Here is a 7,669-nt window from a genome sequence, read left to right as displayed (position 1 = left end):
TTAAGAAGATTTTAAAATAGACACCCCTTACTCACCTCACAATAGTGGGACGCTACGTTGCTATTGAGTTGAGTGCCTATCTAACTAATTCTTACTCGTCGATCACTCGTTACCTCCTTCGGCATGCTGATAACTCTATTATATAGAGTTATTTTGACTCATTTTGGGAGCTTAAGTAGCTAGATCTTTGAGATTTTATGTTCGAATTTTAGCATTATAGGTGTTTTTATTTAAGTTTGATTATTTGTTAAGTGATTAATTTAAGTTATTTTAGTTAAATTTTAGGTTATTTTATTTTAAATTACTTTTAGAGTAGTTATTGCTAATTTCTCTATGGCTTTTGTAGGAAATTGATGAAAAAGACTCATTTGATGAAAATCAGTGCAAGTATGGTGATAGCTTCATTCGTATATGTTTCAATATTTTGACCATATCTCTTTCTAAAAAACTCCAAATGAGGTGATTCTTTGACCAATCAAATTATAAGAAGAAGGGAAACAATTTTTATGTTCACCAATTGGCCCAGTTATGATTGGATCATGGTCAAAATATTTGTCAATTCGGACCACTGCAGCAGGATGTAAAGACTGAACATGATGCAGTATTTGGAGCAAATCTTTCAATCCAGAAGTCCAATTGATGCGATTTTTAATCCACTGGAAAGTTAAGAGACAGGGATAAAACTTTTATGTTTACTACTTTGCCCAGTTCTTAACATATCAGGGTGAAACTCATGTTTGAAGTTGATAGACTGCCACAGCGCTGGGAGAACAAGGCTGCAGCGTTGATGAAAGGAAGCACACATACAAAATTCCAGAGAGCTCAGCGCTGCAGCGCTGGAGAAGTAGCGCCGCAGCGCTGCGCGACTTCCCTAAAAAAATAAAGGACAATAACGGAATTTCGTAAAATTAGGTTATTTGGAGCCTATTTAAGGAGACTTTTTCAGAGATTTTGAGGCAGCAAGAGAGGCAGCAAGAAACTATTCTGGAGATTTGGAGCCAAGAACAAAGCAAGGAAACAAGAGAATTGAGAGAGAATCAAGATCATACATCTCTAACTATTAGTTTTCTCTCTTACCTTTGTGTTTTTTTTCTTTTCTTTGACTTGGATTCATGGCTAAATTTCTTTGGATATTGTCTTTATTAGATATTATGAACTAATTATTTTTCTAGGATTGCAATTGAACTCACATGTAATCTGATTTTTAATCACTTTTCTGCTTATTTCAATGGGATTTGAATTGTTTATTCCAATTTGTTCTTAATGCTTTTAATTGCATGGCCACCAATTAAATTGATCTAGAAACCTAGACAAACTGGGAAGGGAGTTTAGTGTAGACTAAATTGGGATAGCATATGATCATATTAATTGATTTGCGTATAGGATAGGGATATACCTATAGGCCATATGTAGCCAAATTAGAGCCTGAACTTAATGAGTTTGTTTTAATTTCAATTCACATAGGGATATAGTGTTTTGGTTAAAATAGATATTTTTATAAGATGAGTTGGGAGACCCTTATAAATAATTTAGGACTCTAGGTTAGCAATTCAAACCATTGAGATAAGTTAAGGAAGAGAGGTAAGATTTAGATGAAGTGTGAGGGATATTGTAATCCTAGGCTTGTTTGATTTGATATTTATTTGAGTATTTATTATTTTGATTTTTCTTAATTTAATTCTGCTATAACTTAGTTTGATTTGATATTATTTTGATATTGTTTGGATAAGATTAATTTGCAATAATTTTAGTACTTAGTAAACTTTTAGATCAATTCCCTGTGGGATCGATACTCTACTTGCTAATATACTATCTATTCGATACGTATACTTGCGTGGTAGAATTTTAACTAACAAGTTTTTGGCGCCGTTGCCGGGGAATTGTTTCTAGAATTTATACTAATACTAATACCAAGCAAATTAGTCTTAATTCAAAATTTTTTTAATTTTATTTTTAGGTACTTTTGGTTGAGGTGATGAATTGTTGTAACTATCGGTGGACATCTAAACAATTTGTGCCTAGGAGGGTTGCTAGTGATTATGAATTGGCTATCAGTGCTTTAGCCACTGAAGTTGATGCTTTGTCTCAAAAATTGATACTTGGGGTATTAATGCTTTTCAAAATCCTTTTGTGGCATGCAAGCTTTGCGGAGATAGGCATTCGAGTGATTGTTGTCCAACCTATTCTGAATCAATGCAATTTGATGGAAGCTTCAATGGGCAGCAAAACAATTCATACTCCAACAGTTACAACTCATGGTGGAATCACCCAAATTTTTCATGGAGTAATGATCAGGATCCTACATATTCATCACAATCTATTTTCAGCATGATTTCCAGTCACAAGTTAGAGCCCTATACTGAGAAGAAGCTAACTTTGGAGGATATGCTGATACATTCATGACAAAGAATGATGCCATCATTCAAAGTCGAGCAGAATCAATCCAAAATCTTGAGACTCAATTAGGCCAACTTGTTAATTACATCAACAATAGGCCTCAAGAAATTTTACCAAATGACACTGAGCCTAATCCTAGAAAAGAAGAATATGGTAAGCATCTTGATGAGATAAATGGCAAGAATGTGGTAGATGATGAAGACAAAGCAGATCAAGGTAACACTTCCACCAATCAAGTTCAAGATGAAAAAATTAAGCAAGAGGAGGAAGTATTTACACCACCACAAGTCAAGCCATATGTGCTTCCTATTCCTTTCCTAGATACAGCTGCTAAGTTACCTAAAGCGGCTATTGACATGGAAAATCCAAAGAAACTCCTTGAGGCTTGTTTGGTTCAAGTGCAACAACAAAGGACCAGAATGAAGAACTCACAAATGTTACACATGTTTTGAAGGCTACACGAAAGTGCATTATCAAGAAGAACACAATTTGAGAAGTTAGGTAAAGGTCAGCCTATTCCACCATCTTGGGTTGAGCAAGCACCAAATCTTGAGTTAAAGCCACTACAACCTCATCTTAAGAGGAGACTACTTTCACACCTCAAGCTTTTTCCATGCAAACTCCAACCTCCTTAAAGGGTGAATGAAGACCTCAACCAAAGTCAAGCTAGTGACTATAAACGAGCGCTTCTTGGGAGGCAACCCAAGCTATATTCTTTTTGATTTAGTTGTTATTCTAGTTCCTTTTTGTTTTTCAATTTAAATAAGTAGTTCTAATCTCTCCCTAGCTTGTTTTGCTGTGTATGCAGATTTGGAAAGCATGAAGATGAGGAAAGAAGATTAGAGCTTTCAAGGAACTACCACCATTGATAGGGAAGTTTCTTTTTCTATTCTTTTTAACTTTTCCACGTTGAGGACAATGTGCAATTTAAGTTTGGGGAAGGTTTTATTGTTATTAGTTTTTGTGATAGTTTATGTTAATTTATTTTCGTTATCTTTTCAACTAGATTACTTGTGCCAGCTTCATTTAATATTACCTATCCAATGATGAGAATCAGTTATATTCCTATCTTGATTCTTCAAACACCGTGAATATTGTTTGAGTGTTATGTAAATTCTCATGCTAAGCTTTGCCATTAGGTTGAAATTTCTACATTTTGAGCCTATGTCTTTTCTTAGATTTTTGTATATATTTAGAAAGATTTATGTGAATGCAAATTTTTGAATTATATATTAAGTTCTAGAATTTGTTTGATTCTCTCTCGAGGCGAATCCTAGGCTATACTTAGTTAAGGAGATGATTTAGGCCATTTGTTGGACCGATTGAGCCTTTTGTAGCCTTCCTTTACATAAATTATCCTCAGTTTCCCCCTTTGAGCCTAATGACATCTTTTCTTTGTTTGAACACTTAATTTTTAGCCTAGACCCTTATAATAATATTTGCAACAATTCTTACATCCCTCATTCCTAAGTGCATAAGTCAATTTAGAATGTGTTATGAGCCACATAGTGAAAGAGGTAGTCAAGACAAAAAAAAAAAAAAAAAAAACGATGAAAAGTTCAAAAATATGATTGTACTCATCTCATTGCCCAATAAAAGAAATAAGTTTGGGGGTATGAAATTGAGAAAAAGAAAAAGGGAAAGAAAGAATGAAGTGTTGAACAAAAGAAAAACTTTGATGGAGAAGGGGTATACTAAGTGAAGGAAAATAAAGCTCTGAATGGCATCCAGATTGATTATGTGCTTAGGGTGATTTGAGCTATACATTATCCCATATCCAACCTTAACCCTAGCCATACATTACAAGCTAATTAAAGTCCTATTGATCTTTAATATAGTGTTAGCCTACATTAGTGGAGAGAGGGATGAAAAGCAAACTTATGGAGTTAATTATTAATTTGAATTTTGCATGAATATAAATTTATCCAGATTGTACAATATTCTAAGTGAAGAGATGACACACACACACGGAATTTAACTTAATGATGAGTTTGCATTTGAATTGAGACATGAACTTGAATAATATTTATGTGTTGCCTAGAGTTATGAATATGGATTAACTATTGAGGATATTAAAAGTAATTAATGAAATGGTGCAATTGAAGTCTAATTAAATGTTTTCATGTTTACGTTATTGCATGTTGTTTTATGTTTTGCTCGAGGACTAGCAAAATCTTAAGTTTGGGGGTGTGATAACTCTATTATATAGAGTTATTTTGACTCATTTTGGGAGCTTAAGTAGCTAGATCTTTGAGATTTTATGTTCGAATTTTAGCATTATAGGTGTTTTTTTTAGTTTAAGTTTGATTATTTGTTAAGTGATTAATTTAAGTTATTTTAGTTAAATTTTAGGTTATTTTATTTTAAATTACTTTAAGAGTAGTTATTGCTAATTTCTCCTATGGCTTTTGTAGGAAATTGATGAAAAAGACTCATTTGATGAAAATCAGTGCAAGTATGGTGATAGCTTCATTCGTATATGTTTCAATATTTTGACCATATCTCTTTCTAAAAGACTCCAAATGAGGTGATTATTTGACCAATCAAATTATAAGAAGAAGGGAAACAATTTTTATGTTCACCAATTGGCCCAGTTATGATTGGATCATGGTCAAAATATTTGTCAATTCGGACCAATGCAGCAGGATGAAGACTGAACGATGACAGTATTTGGAGCAATCTTTCAATCCAGAAGTCCAATTGATGCGATTTTTAATCCACTGGAAAGTTAAGAGACAGGGATAAAACTTTTATGTTTACTACTTTGCCCAGTTCTTAACATATCAGGGTGAAACTCATGTTTGAAGTTGATAGACTGCCACAGCGCTGGGAGAACAAGGCTGCAGCATTGATGAAAGGAAGCACACATACAAAATTCCAGAGAGCTCAGCGCTGCAGCGCTGGAGAAGTAGCGCCGCAGCGCTGCGCGACTTCCCTAAAAAAATAAAGGACAATAACGGAATTTCGTAAAATTAGGTTATTTGGAGCCTATTTAAGGAGACTTTTTCAGAGATTTTTGAGGCAGCAAAGAGGCAGCAAGAACTATCTGGAGATTTGGAGCCAAGAACAAAGCAAGGAAACAAGAGAATTGGAGAGAGAATCAAGATCATACATCTCTAACTATTAGTTTTCTCTCTTACCTTTGTGTTTTTTTTCTTATTTTCTTTGACTTGGATTCATGGCTAAATTTCTTTGGATATTGTCTTTATTAGATATTATGAACTAATTTATTTTCTAGGATTGCAATTGAACTCACATGTAATCTAGATTTTTAATCACTTTCTTGCTATTTTCAATGGGATTTGAATTGTTTATTTCCAATTTGTTCTTAATGCTTTTAATTGCATGGCCACCAATTAAATTGATCTAGAAACCTAAACAAACTTGGGAAAGGGAGTTTAGTGTAGACTAAAATTGGGATAGCATATGATCATATTAATTGATTTGCCTATAGGATAGGGATATACCTATAGGCCATATGTAGCCAAATTAGAGCCTGAACTTAATGAGTTTGTTTTAATTTCAATTCACATAGGGATATAGTGTTTTGGTTAAAATAGATATTTTTATAAGATGAGTTGGGAGACCCTTATAAATAATTTAGGACTCTAGGTTAGCAATTCAAACCATTGAGAATAAGTTAAGGAAGAGAGGTAAGATTTAGAATGAGTGAGGGATATTGTAATCCAGGCTTGTTTGATTTGATATTTATTTGAGTATTTATTATTTTGATTTTTCTTTAATTAATTCTGCTATAACTTAGTTTGATTTGATATTATTTTGATATGTTTGGATAAGATTAATTTGTAATAATTTTAATACTTAGTAAACTTTTAGATCAATTCCCTGCGGGATCGATACTCTACTTGCTAATATACTATCTATTCGATATGTATACTTGCGTGGTAGAATTTTAACTAACACATGCCACCACTGCAACTTTACTTACTTATTTTCTCCTTAGCAACCATTCAACCCAATACATGTAATTATACACACAAATGGCAGCACATCAACCAACAGTCCTTAACCAAATCTCACAGTTCTTATCACATTATTCACACACATTTATCACACAATCCATACACTTAGCCAACCAAAGCTTATGCAACACAATATAGTCACTGTGCATGCTTACCTCTCGATTTAAGCTTGAATTTACAAATATGATTTACAACTTCCTCACATCTAAGGTCACCTTTGTTGCCACAAACATCGTCAATCAATATACATTTCATTTTTCCTTTCTACTTAAAATTTCAAGACTAAAACACTTACCCAGTGCTTATTTAGCTCCAAAATCACCATACATTCTAGATCTACCTACATGCATGCCTCGGGTCCCTTGAATCCTTATAGATTCTTGCTACCACAGACAAAATCACACATTACAATTGATTTACTAAGCATGCATTTCAACAAAAATGGAAATCTCCTCACCTTACTTATCTTGGGTTTACCAAACTTATTTTTCCTTTCCTTTTTCTTCTTCCTCCTTTCTTCCTTTCTTCCTTTCTCCCTTTTTTCTCACTTTGTTATGGGTAGACTCCTCATGGAAAAAGCCTTGAAAATGCCTTTGGTTTGCCCATTTTGTTCTCACATGGGCGGATTGCCCAAGGTCACTTGCTTTTACCTGAGCTTCCTTCCTTTTTCTCTTTACTATCTTTCATGGGCGGATTACCCAAAGCTTCAAGCCTTATTGGCATGTTTTCTTTTCTTTTATCTGGTAAAAGTTTAAGTAAAAAAGCCTTAGTAACTTTTTCACTCGTCACATTCATTTTCTTTACCTTTTTCATTTTTATTTTCTTGATTTTCTTCATTCCATTCTTTTTCTCTTCATTCCTTTATTTGTTCCTCATTCTCATTGGACCAACTCACTTCCTACTCACATTTCATGCACAAATTATCTCTTTTGCTCATTGGTCCAAAACTATCCTAATTGCCTTCCATCCACCACCTCATTTTCTTACTTTTATTTTTATTTCTATTACATTTCTTCCCATTACATTTCATGGACAACTTTCCTTTCTATTTTAATTAGCCATTTGTTACACCATTCAAGTCACATGTAGCCCACTTTCTTCTTTCTTCATTTGACCACCAATGCATCAATCACATTGCATGCAATAAATTTTAATCTTATTCTTTTTTGTACTTCACATGGTGGGGGTCCCACATGTTTCCCACTAACTTCTAATTTTTATATATAATAATTTACATGTGATAGTGGGTATCACATGTACATCTCATATTCTACCTAATCTAACTTTCT

At 33.5% G+C, this 7,669-nt stretch overlaps 1 long non-coding RNA gene across 1 annotated transcript; it reads left to right on the top strand.

Moving 5' to 3' along the window:
* Nucleotides 1–337: 337 nt before the first annotated feature.
* Nucleotides 338–2,021, top strand: LOC149526441 (uncharacterized). Its single transcript, XR_016351992.1, has 2 exons — nt 338–1,063; nt 1,958–2,021. It is a non-coding gene; the product is annotated as an uncharacterized LOC149526441 (long non-coding RNA).
* The last annotated feature ends 5,648 nt before the right edge of the window (nt 2,022–7,669 follow it).

The sequence above is a fragment of the Theobroma umbraticum genome, unplaced genomic scaffold (assembly GCF_002168275.2).
Source record: "Theobroma umbraticum cultivar Fairchild unplaced genomic scaffold, ASM216827v3 scaffold_239.1, whole genome shotgun sequence".
NCBI classification, from domain to species: domain Eukaryota; kingdom Viridiplantae; phylum Streptophyta; class Magnoliopsida; order Malvales; family Malvaceae; genus Theobroma; species Theobroma umbraticum.
Note: the sequence above shows the minus strand (reverse complement) of the source record. Positions and strands in the feature narration are given on the sequence as shown.